The 12,353-nt window shown below is 43.1% G+C and overlaps 1 protein-coding gene across 1 annotated transcript in view; it reads left to right on the top strand.

Annotated features, from left to right (window-relative positions):
- The window catches only part of DNAJB6 (DnaJ heat shock protein family (Hsp40) member B6), a 67,419-nt gene that overhangs the window by 37,213 nt on the left and 17,853 nt on the right, over window positions 1-12,353 (top strand). The window lies entirely within an intron of this gene.

Here is a 12,353-nt window from a genome sequence, read left to right as displayed (position 1 = left end):
CCAGCTCAGTAGACTAGAGGCAGAAATACACCAAGGCACAAGGGGCATATGCATTACAGCACACACTTGAATGTGCTCCATCTCATACTTTTGGCGTTGACTGGTTTATTTGTTTATTTAAGGCTCTGGTATACTGCTTAACCATTTGCATTTCTAAGGGATGTAAGGGACATTTGTAAGCAAAAAAACTAACCCAGTTAGTTAGCCACTATAAACACCAAGCCACCAGAGATTTTGAACTGAACTTAGGCAAGAGCTGATAGCCACAGAAGTTAAATCAAATTTTAAGTTTATTTGGCCTTAGGCTGCAGCCCAATAATTCTAAATGTACCAGAGAAAACAAATATAAATTAGAAAATGCTCCTAGGCAGTGCTTAAAAAGGAAGCAATTGCCCATTCTCGTACTGACTGGACCATTACGTTGCTGTATGAGATGCAACCATTAGTCACAAATCTGTAAAAAGTACTGAGCAAACCATTCTAATGTTTGGGAAGTTTATTTGGAGTATTTTTTATAATGCGCAGGTTTCAAAAGCTGTTGACAAAGGTCAGAATCCATGGTCGTAGGGTTTCCTCATCTAAGTCACCTCCTTAGACAAAAATAAAGGCCCTAATGTGCCTCTCAAATCATAATTCCACTTGGTACTTAAAAGGGCATTCAGCTGTGTTTTCATTATGTGCGCCGTCCCAGAACGTTTACATAAGATTAGATCCATGGTAACTCTGTTTTCTCCCATAAATTGCTGCAGTTGGATACACAAATAATGCCTTCCCAAGCAGCATATCTTCTGTTGTGGGAGTCTCTCAAAAGCACTCCAGTGACTTAGATTTCTGATGTGTGTACCTAAGGTAAAAAGTACTAGACTGTCACGTAATTAAACTTTGGATGGAGATCAAAGTTCACTGTTGGGTGTGGTGTTGAAAAATTCCTAAATTGCTGTTTGGGCCTGTTCATGGCAGCTGGCCAGGATAAGACACTTCAAAATAATAGCATATTATTCGAACAATGTAGGTCAGTAGGTGCTAAACAGACACCCCCTGGGACAATCTAGGGCGCCGCCTGGGACAGGGAGTCACACATGCACTTCTTCCTTCCTTGCTGCGGCTGTCTTGAGAGTGAGAGACCCAGAGAGGCATGTGCCCTGGGAAAGGGAGAGCAGTTTCCGGAATTATGGGTGGCACAGCCTAATTAACGGATCACTGCAGATGTCATATGAATTAACAAATGTCAAACATGACAGCCTGTTGAAACATACAGGAAGAATTCCTTGAATGCTAAGTAGTGACAAAACTTGGGTTGAACCTTCTGCATTGAAAACAGAATGGTAAATCAGTAGCAGCTACTGATTTTGTGTATTTCTATATATCAGGAACAAACAAAGTCTTTTATAGGATGCCTTTGCTATTTGCATTTCATCTAATGTGCATGCTTTCATTGCTCCCCACTTTCTCATTCAAAGAGCGCTCTTTGTACTCAGCGCCTTCTAATTTTAGCCAGAAATCTGTGCAAATGCATTTGCTTAATCTGATTGTGGTTGAAAATGGGTGAGACTGCTCTTATATTCTAAAAGTTACTAGTGTTCAGAATCCTGACTCCTAATGATGTGATTGTTTCATTGTGCGAAACAAGTATCAAAGGTATGTTACTATTTTTTAAGGTTTGCCTGTGTGAACACAGTATCTTTAGGAAGATGGGAAACTTTATTATACCGAGTCAGACCATTGTAGCTGGTTGGACTGGATGACACTTTGTGTCCCTTCCAACTCTACAATTCTATAATCCATATATCTCAATATTTATAACGCCTTGTTGACAGGCTTCTTCCCATGTGTGCTTCACACACAACATTCTAGCTGTCACACAGTGCATAAGGACACAGTGGAAATTAGTGTGGGGAAAGGGCAGGAGACAGTTTCCCCCGCCCAGCTGAAATTTAGCCAGGGTGGGGAGACTGTATTTCCATTGCTTTTGTTCCATCCAACCAAAGACCTGGCTTTAATATGAGAGGAAAGAAGGAGATGCATCAGGTGGCATGGCAGTAAGGGCTCAAGCAAGAGAAGTGAGAAAGGATAGAGGAGCCACCCATCTCACTGGCTCTGAAATGTGAGGCATTTAGCAATACAGTCATACCTTGGATCCTGAACACCTTGGTACTAGGACGTTTTGGCCCCCGAAGGCCGCAAACCCAGAAGTGATTGTTCCGGTTTGTGAATGTTCTTTGGAACCCGAACGTCTGACGGGGCTTCTGATTGGCTGCAGGAGCTTCCTGGAGCCATTCAGAAACTGTACTTTGGTTTCTGAATGTTTGGAAGTTGAACCATTTGACTTCCAAGGTATGACTGTATGTAGGCAGGACTTGTCTTTGTTTTGTTTGGCAAAACCAAAAAAAAGGTTGCCAGGACAAGACTGGGCAAATGAAGGACCCAAGCCATTCTGATAGGCATTGGCATGGTATTATTATATATATACTATTACATTTTCCTCCAAGGAGGACAAGGTGATGTTCATGGTTCTTCCCCTCCCAACAACTCTGCAAGGTAGATTCGGCTGAGAGACAGTGGCTGGCCCAAGGTCACCCAGTGAGCTTCATAATTTGAATCTGGTCTTGACACTGGTTGTATATTCTAACCACTGTTCCAAATTGGCTCTTGGCAATGCACACTGCATTTTATAGCTCTGGCCTTAGCTCTAGACTTTCAGACAGAAAAGTGTGTGTGTGTGTGTGTGTGTGTGTGTGTGTGTGTGTGTATTGCACATTCCATGTGTGTGTGTGTTGCAATATACAAGCAATACTGCAGCAACAACCATGTGACCTGGAGCAGGGCAGCTTAATGGTGCTCCCAGTCTTTCAAGATAAATAGTTTGATAGCTATTCTGCGAGTTGTGCAACAATATATAAGAAAATGTGTTGAAGCTTACTGCTGCTTTTCATGAACTTGCAGACAGTTTAAAGATGTTTACCTGGCCAGAGTGAGTGATCTAGGGCAGATGGTGCAAGCTACGACTTGGTGGCTTGTCAGCTGGTGTCTGCGTTATGTTAAAATAGTTTTTTTCTAGACCAGATGACACCCACAGTCTGTACACTTTCTGCCATGTCAAAAAAGAACTGCACATTCACTGGGAAGAAATTTTGTTTTTCTCTGATTATGATAGCTCCCTGAAGAGTAACCTCCTCAGTGCCAAAGGGTGAAAATTTAGAACATCACGTGTATCTCCTTCTGTGTCCAGTGGTTTGGGAAAGTGGCAAAGCAGTCAGATTATTGCCTTGGGAGTATTCTTCCCAGGTACTAGTTTGCTTGTGTGTTGGGTGAAAACCTGTGATGAGCACTTTTGTTTAAAGCTTGAATGCTTGTCTCTTCAGAGCAGTAACCCTGACAGTGAAGGCAATCAAGATAATCGTTCAGGTAGTAGAATTTTAAAAATGAACATTACTAGTACTGTTAAGAAGGCCAAGAGGCCTGTTTGCAAGCTGATGGACTAAATAAAGGCTGCTCAGTCAGAGGTAAAGTATTGGCTTGCTTACTCCTCTGGTGGAAGCAGAGATCTTTGATAAACAGCCAAGAGCTCTTTTTCAAGTACTTGATGCATGGTATCTTTTCCTAGAACTGTTTTTCTCTTATAGGATTTTTTTTTTTGGGGGGGGGGGAGTATTGTAGCTCCTTTGTATGCCCTTCCCTGAAAAACGTCTCCCAAGTTTCAAGTTTTCTGACCCCTCATCACAAGCTCCAGCCTTCCTCCCACAGTTAGAGCTGGAGGGGGGGGAGCAGGGTGTTGTTATCTTCACAGCAGTGCAATATGAGAAGCGTGAGATTCAGCCCCCTCTCCAGTTTGGAACCTTGCCCCAGTAGCTATGCTGCACTTTGGAGGCACTCAACCTTCAGAAGCAAGTCAGGGATATTTGCCACACACCTCTCTATAGCTAACTCAGCATAAGGGTTGGGGCTTGCCCTTCTTTCAGCAGGAATCTGACGAGGGGAGCAGACCATTGTTCCTGATCTCGTACTGTACTGACTTTTGGAACTGCTGTGCAAGGCAACCACAAGGCTTCTGGCAATAATACATTTCTAGACAAGGCAAAAATGTGTGGACTCTTAGTCATCGTCTTCAGTTGGATCCACCAGCAGTCTGGCTTACCTTCAGGCTAGAAAACACTTCTGTTAGTATTGACAGGTTTTAGGAGAATTAGTACGCTGTCTTTAAGCCCCCTTCCAGTGCTTTGTTTTCTTAGCTGAAACTTACTTAGGGTCTGTTTATCCCCCTTGAGAACAAAACCATTCTTAGATTCGTTTCGGGTTATCCTTTAGTTTTGTAGTTCCTTGGATTATTAATGCTTTTATTTCCACCGGAGCCAAGTAACTTCCTCTTTGCATGGTGTCCAGTATGTGCAATGGTCTTTGGGACTTTCTAAAACACGGCAACACTTGCCTACAAGGATAACTGGTTTGCTTGAGAATGCTGCCGGGAAAGGCTTCCTTGCTTGCCAGAATGTGTAGGTGTGACTTGGTACAAGATTTCCCTAGATAGGCGTTTGCTGCATTGTGTTTGATTGATACTACTTTTTTTTAAAAAAACGTTCATTTGTTTCTGCAGAACCTGAATTCTGTTCTGCTTCATGAAAACTGGTGGGATTTTAAGGCTATACTAAACTTTGCTCCTTCAGCCGTTTGCGGCTCCTTTTTATGCCACAGTTCTTTCCAGCATTGCTCCAGTTTCTGAGAATTGCAAAGCTAATGTGGAAAGGAGCTGCAGAGCAAGTTTTTCCCTATGTGACTATTAATTTCTGACATTACCAAGCAGTGCAGGAGTGACTCTTGATTCCATAGTTTACCTGAAGAAGATGCTTGTGCAACCAGAAAGTTTGCATATCTTCTATATCCTAATGGGTTGCAGCAGATGCCTCACTAATTCTCCTTGAGGAAAGTAGCCTTTAAACTATGAAGGGCAAATAATTTTGCAATTTACTACTTTTGCATAATCTTAACTCAAGGTCTTAAGCAGTCCCAAACATTTAAAAACATGCTAGCATAATAGCACAAAGCTACTTTTCCCCAGCTGGTTATAATCTCTCTATTCTTGAAGCAAGGAAAAACTGTCATTCAGATGTTATGGTAAACATATGTGCAAGTTTAGGAAGAATGTTAACTTATCAGTCCATTCTTAGTTTGACAATAGAACATTCTTTCTTACTTAAACGATTTTCTATCCTGCACCAGGGAACAAAACTCCCAAAGTAGCATTACAGACATTTAAATATGTTCCAACTGTTGAGACAATAAAAAACAGTTGTAATAAAAATAGAACATCATAAGAATGTGCTGGATGAGGCCAATGGCCCATCTAGTCCAGCATCCTGGTCTCACATTGGCCAGCCCGTTGCCTGTGGGAAACCAGCAAGCAGGATTCAAGTGCAAGAGCCCTCTCCTGCGGTTTCCAGCGGCTGGTATTCAGAAGCATTGATACATCCCAACTGTAGAGGCAGAGAATAGCCATAATGACTAGTAGCCATCAATAGCGCTCTCCATGAATTTTAATACTTTCCAAAAGATCTTTATGTTGGTGCCATCACCGCTTCTTGTGGAAGCGAGTTCCCTAGTTTAACTGTGTGCTGCATGAAAAAGTCCTTTTTCCTAGAAGAAATGGTGGGATAAAGGCACAATATCCACAGCAGCTAACTAGCCAGTTTTAAAAGGTTGGGAACATTTAATGGGCTTTGCTGTTGAAAAAAGCCTGAGAATTGCACCAGGTGAGCTTTTCCTGAGTAGAACATTCCATAAACAGTACTGAAGCTGAGAAGGTGCTCTTTGCTGTTGCCCCCTGCCTAATTTCAGTAGAGAGGGAGCACCAAGAGAAGGGTATCTGATGAAGCTCTTAATGTACCAGTAGAAACATGTGGGAAAGAATATCCTTTACATTGTCAGGTCTTCAGGTTACTGCATGATTTCCATACATGGAAAGAGAAAGATGCACATCAAATAGACAACATGAAACATTTTGAAGCAAACCCCTAAAAAGCAAAGGGCTGCCTTCTGTGGAGACCAGGGAGTGTCATGCCTCTTGTGTGTGGGGCACTACCTGTGTGAGACTACTTGTGTTTAAGGTGTGAGACCTTCTGACAGACATGGAATCCACACCTGCATATTTAGCTTATTACGCTTGGTGATTGTGGGCATTCCATATTTTATCAGACCTTCCAGTCACTGAGAAGTTACAAAGCGATGGCTGGTGTGAAATGGAAGTCTCTCCAGGATTTTACTTCTTCAGTGCTGAGGAGGCTTCGTTCAGTGCCCACCTCTCTATTCCTCCCATTTCATCCTTGGAATGAGAGGTCCGTGGCTTGGCTGCATTTCTTAAGCAACCAAGCTTTCTTCTAAAAGATTCTAAAACTTCCATTACACCAGACCTGTTGGCTGTGCTATAATAGAACTTGTGCCTTTGGCATCTATCCTGAGTACTTATGGGGCTTGTATGAGGTTTCACAGAATTATAAAGCCTGGATCAGCAAACTTTGCAGTCTGCTGAGTAAACTTAAACGGGTTGGGACATCCCATCATGGTAATGAGCAATTCTTTGAGTGCCAAATACCCGTCAAAAGATACCACTGCAACTTAAATTATTGAGCTTAAGACAGGCATTCAAATAAAAGGCTGCGGTTATCAGAAAGCAAGACCTGCTTACTGTCGATAGCAGCCGGTATTTATACTATGTATTCCAAAGCACTTCAGATGCATCTTCTGTACAATAACCTTGTTACCATGTACATGGGGGATCGGAGAGTCAGAGAATTGTGGCTTGCTTAAGGGACGTGGGTGGCACTGTGGGTTAAACCACAGAGCCTAGGACTTGCCGATCAGAAGGTTGGCTGTTCGAATCCCTGTGATGGGGTGAGCTCCCATTGCTCGGTCCCTGCTCCTGCCAACCTAGCAGTTCGAAAGCACGTAGATAAATAGATAAAGTAGAGAAATAGGTACTGCTCTGGCGGAAAGGTAAACGGTGTTTCCGTGCGCTGCTCTGTTTCGCCAGAAGCGGCTTAGTCATGCTGGCTACATGACTTGGAAGCTGTACGCCGGCTCCCTCGGCCAGTGAAGCGAGATGAGCGCCGCAACCCCAGAGTCGACCACTACTGGACCTAATGGTCAGGGGTCCCTTTACCTTTTACCTTTAAGGCTAACTTATGGGAGACTGTGGTTGTGGTGAGATTGAATGGAAGGCTTTCCTGTCAATATATTTAGCTGTGGCAGTGCACTACAATTTTGGGAAAGGACACTGGATTCGTTTTACTAACAATTTTATGCTGTGCCGTTGCTTAGATGGCCACTTGCTACTTTTGCAAGCCACTAGTCTTGGGCTACGTGTCCACTGGATACCCTATCTGTATCTTTGGCTGGTGGATCAACAACTGTGCCCTTCAGGACACAGATACCTTAACCATTGTGACTCATTCGCTGATAACCTCTCTGCTGAAATAAGGGAGGCCCCATCTGCATTGGCATTCCGCTGGCTTCTGAAGACGCACCTGATTACACGCATTCCCTTGATCTCTTGACCTGTTTTAATTGCTGTGTTGTTTTAATGGGGTTGTTTTATTGCGTGCTTTAATTATGGAGGCTTATAGTTTAATGTTGGTGAAATTGGCTTTTAATCCTGTAAACCACTTAGAAGCCTTTTTCGACCTAAAGGGGTATATGCATTAATAATGAACAATAATACTCTTGGGGAAGGATTGCTTGGCAGTGATGCTGGGCAGCCACTGTTTGACTGTGGCCTCCTTTTCATTAGACACTCGCTGCCTTGTCCTGGGACTGATGATATCTTCCTGTCCTTCATGAGGAGAGTTGATGGAGTGCAGACCTGGGAGAAGCTTTCTGTAAGGATTTATGGGGAACGTTGTCAGGGGTGCATATGTGTGTTGTATATTCTACCACCTGAGTAGGGAGAAAACTGTGCACAACCATCCTGGAGTTAGTGGGCTACTTGCACAGCTGAAAGGAAGGGTCTTGGTTCTAGTATAATGGGATAGGATGCTGATTAACCATACCTATATCCATGCCTGTCACTGTGCAGTGTTAGAAACTCGGATACATAAGCTAATTGCCAAATGACACCTTAAAACCTAGGTTATGGTTGCCACAACGTACTGTCTAGGCACCATTTTTCCCTCCAGTGGAGGAATGAATAATAATAATAAAAAAAATTGTTCCATTTCTATACTGCTATATATTTTAAATAAATAATTTCAACACATTAAAATGTGAAATAGAACAACGCAGAATAAAATAAATTCAAGCTTCAAGGACAGGGGTCAGCAAACTTTTTTAGCAGGGGGCTGGTCCACTGTCCCTCAGACCTTGTGGAGGGCCGGACTATGTTTTGGAAAAATATATATGAATGAATTCTTATGCCCCACAAATAACCCAGAGATGCATTTTAAATAAAAGGACACATTCTACTCATGTAAAAACACGCTGATTCCCGGCCCGTCTATGGGCTGGATTTAGAAGGCGATTGGGCCGGATCCGGCCCCCGGGCCTTAGTTAGCCTACCCATGTTCAAGGAGAATATTTCAGATCCTTCCCTAAGTGACATTTTGCTTTCCCCTATATTTATTTACCAACTTAATTTATATAGCTGCCCCATATCAGAAGTACTCTAGGGAGCCAGTGTGGTGTAGCGGTTAGAATGCCGGACTAGGACCTAGGAGATCAGGGTTCAAATCCCCACTCGGGAACGAAGCTCGCTGGGTGACCTTGGGCCAGTCCCAGCTTCTTGACCTACCTCACAGGGTCGTCATAGGGATTAACTGTGGAGGAGCGTGAACCATGTACTCCTTGGAGGAATAGGGGGGATATGAATGCAGTGATGCAGCTCTTCTGCTTACCTGCTTAAGACAGCTGGAGAGGCCAGACGTTTGAAGGTGTCCATTGCTAATCTGGCACCTGGGAAATTTTGAACGCTGGCACCACATGTGTGGACCTTAATTTGACTAGTAGGCCTTTCATAGCTGTGTTCTATATTCAGGGTGTGGTGCAGGTGCAGAGGTGAGGTGAGGTGGGGACTAGAGCGCTTGCTTCAGTGTAAGGGTACAGTGTCTGCTTCATATCCATCTCAGTCCGTCCCTGACGTTAGGGCAGGGGCCCAAGAATGCATTATCTTCTAGAATTACCAGAAGCATGCTTGTTTTGTTTGTGCTGCTGCAACTGGTTCAGGGTACGAAAAGAACTGAGCTCAGGAACATACTGAAATGAAACCTGTCATGTTCAGGCAGCGACCTTTGGCACGTCGCATATCAGGCTGCCATGCCTTCATTGGTTCGGCAGAGCTTTTGTTTGGCAAACGGCTAGGCATTCTTCGACCATAAGAGTGAGCTTGGTTTCAAAATAGTTTGTCTGTGGCTTAGGCCTGCCAGATCAAATCTTCCAAAAATAGGAGGCTGTAACAGGGTGCTGCGAAAACTATCGAAAGGGCCTTGCTTTGTGAAGGTGAGACGTTGGGTGCTCTGCATTACAGTCTTGTGTAATGTTTTACACCACACCTGCAGCTGAAAATTCATTCTTGGAAGAGCTCTTAGTAAATTTATACAACTAAAAGCAGAGAAACATCCCGGAAGAATGGGAATTTCCCTGTTTGTCTTCTCTGAATTGCTCAAGGCTGTCAGAACACAGTGAACTGTCACAAATGTGGACTGAAAGTCATAGAGTGAGATCACCTGAGATTTCAGAAACCAGGAAGGAATCGCCCATGAAACACCAGCCATGTCTCCATAGCGCGGAACTTTATTTCCTCTAATTTACTACCCTCCACCATTTCCATTTTCTGTTTCACACACTCATTTCTCTCAAGTTGTTCTTCTCATTCTGATCTGTCTTCATATGATCTCAAGCTTATATTGTCCAGTCAGAGACCACCTGGGTTTTTTTGCAGATCTATAGATAACAGAGGAAGGTGGCATCATCTCCAAAGCTGTTGTGATTATCTAGAGTGTGACAGTGTCCATAAATGGTTCAGCAGGCACTGCAAGAACACTGAGAGCCAGGGTGGTAGAGGATAGAGTGTAGGCTGGAGTTGGTTTCAAATCTGGTTTCAAATCTGCTGTAGTTGCCTAGGTCTCAGCTTTACCTACTAGTGTCTTTGTGATGATAAAACTGGAGGAAGGGCTATATGTGCTGCTCTGAGTCCCTTTGAACTTTGTGGGGTTTACTTCTGAGTAAACATATGCAGGGGTGAGCTAAAAAAACAAATCTCTTCCAGACTTGCAAAATGCCACATGCTAGTGATTTCACAGCTGCTTTGACATTCCTTAAATGGTTCCTAGATGATTTCAGTCTCATGTCTACCAAGCATAGTTTGGCCAGGAATTTTTTAAAAAGTGACTTTTCACATAATATCAGACCCTGGGATATTTCAAGTTTTTTTTTTTAGTAGAACATATATCAGCGTAAGTTCTTGTTTAAAAAAATACATGATGGGGTATAGCAAAGCATTCGTGTTTTTGAAAAAGCAAGTTGATTTTTATTATAACTTTGCCTTATTTGGAAGTGCTGCAAGTGTTGTGGGTTTTTCTGGAATTTCAAACACTTGCTGGAAAGAAATTTTCATATTCAGAAGCATTTGTATGAGCTATGGAACTGGCAGTATTTTGAACTCTGAAGGTTCCCTGTGTTGGAAAACGCTTCAGGATTTTTAGCGTGCTGTGTACTGCCAAATCAATAGAAGATTGCAGCCCCCCCAAAGCAGCTCCCCATTGGGCATTTAGTCTACTAAAATGAATGCTGAATGCTAAATTGAGAGGGAGGGTGGTCTTTGTAGGACATGTGTTAGCACAAAATGTAATAAGAAAGTAATGGTTTTCTAGTTACTGAAGCCCATGGGTGGGCAAACTAAGGCCCGGGGGCCGGATCTGGCCCAATCGCCTTCTAAATCCGGCCTCCGGATGGTCTTTTAATCAGCGTGTTTTTACATGAGTAGAATATGTCCTTTTATTTAAAATGCTTCTCTGGGTTGTTTGTAGGGCATAGGAATTCATTCATTATTTTTTTTCAAAATATAGTCCAGTCCCCGACAAGGTCTGAGGGACAGTGGACCAGCCCCCTGCTGAAAAGGTTTGCTGACCCCTGCAGCCTCTTGGCTTCATTAATTCAGTGTGTTCCTAAGCAAATATCTAACTAGAGCTTCTTGATATATAAACATTTGATTGCACCCAGTGATATGCACACTGCTGTAGTTAACACCGCGATGGCAGCGTCTAGCACAAAATGGCATCACTTGGGAATCTGAGCTATCCTTTTAAAAGAGTTGACTCTGACGTGCATAATTTAAGAGGAAACCTTAAAAGCAACAAGGCAGCTCTCCTAAACTCTTGGGAGCTTTTGATGAGGTTCTCAGTATGCAGCAGATGGTATCTACCGTATTTTTCGCTCTATAAGACGCACCAGACCATAAGACACACCTAGTTTTTGGAGGAGGAAAACAAGAATTTTTTTCTGAATCTCAGAAGCCAGAACAGCAAGAGGGATCGCTGTGCAGCGAAAGCAGCAATCCCTCTTGCTGTTCTGGCTTCTGGGATAGCTGCGCAGCCTGCATTCGCTCCATAAGACGCACACACATTTCCCCTTACTTTTTAGGAGGGAAAACGTGAGTCTTATAGAGCAAAAAATATGGTAACTTTGCTGTGCCATGCTTAGAAGGATGCTGCCCCCTGCTTGTTGAGGCTGAGGAAGGCAAGTCTTTGCTGTCCATTCATGATCTTTGCAAAATATTTGGCCAAAAGCTTCCAAACTTTGCTCAAGAATCTCAAATGCCGTTGCAGCAAATGCATTGTAATTGGTGCAGATTTTCATTTTCTTCCATGCAGAGCTGTTCTCTGGCAGCCACCATTGCGAGACCATTCACTGGGGTCCAGTTTACTGTAGTCCTTTGTTTTTCACTGTACTGTTTTTGAATCACGCCAGCCTTGTCATATGCACTAGTTAATTTGGCAAAATAAATATTAATCCTTGATTTGTCTACGAAGCTTTGATCTGGAGGCACAACGATGCAACCATGTCGCTGAAGCAAAGCGGCATTAAGTCTGCTTTGCAAATAGAGGCCTGTTGCAAAGAGAAATATAAATTGCACACTGGGGAACTTGGCAGAGAAAAATGTGAAGAGTGGGGTGGTAGTGGGAGATAGCCTGACACCAGCATTTGGAAGTAAGTTCTCAAAGAATCATGGTAGCTTTTTCGGTCTAAATCGGTATTTCAGCAATGTTGTATTAGTGTGAGTGGGAGCAGGGCAGTATTCTGGGAATGCATAGTTTTGGGAGGTGAAAGGAAAGCTATTTTATCAAATTGTTTTTACAGTGACATCTTCTTGCTCC

This window comes from Podarcis bocagei, assembly GCF_964188305.1.
Source record: "Podarcis bocagei genome assembly, chromosome: 12".
NCBI lineage: Eukaryota > Metazoa > Chordata > Lepidosauria > Squamata > Lacertidae > Podarcis > Podarcis bocagei.
This window is presented reverse-complemented; position numbering and strand designations above follow the sequence as displayed.